This window comes from Cucurbita moschata, unplaced genomic scaffold, assembly GCF_002738365.1.
Source record: "Cucurbita moschata cultivar Rifu unplaced genomic scaffold, Cmos_1.0 Cmo_Scf00059, whole genome shotgun sequence".
NCBI classification, from domain to species: domain Eukaryota; kingdom Viridiplantae; phylum Streptophyta; class Magnoliopsida; order Cucurbitales; family Cucurbitaceae; genus Cucurbita; species Cucurbita moschata.
Window position 1 is genome coordinate 1,097,045 of NW_019268575.1, and position 255 is coordinate 1,097,299.

A 255-nucleotide genomic window follows, 5' to 3' on the forward strand; every position below is an offset into this window, starting at 1 on the left:
TAAATTAGGGAATTCTTCGGCTAAGGCCAACCAGGTAAGTGGCCTTACTATAGGATAGGCTAAATAATTGTATGAGTTATGATGATGTGTGGATTATGATGCTTGATGATATGCGCGGTATATACATGTTTTGTTGAGTGACGCTTGATATGTTTGACGCACGTTGTGGCATTATGATGAGCATGATGATTGCATGATTTTTACCTTAATATGATGATGTTTTCCATATTGAGCATGCTAGATGATGATGAGTGC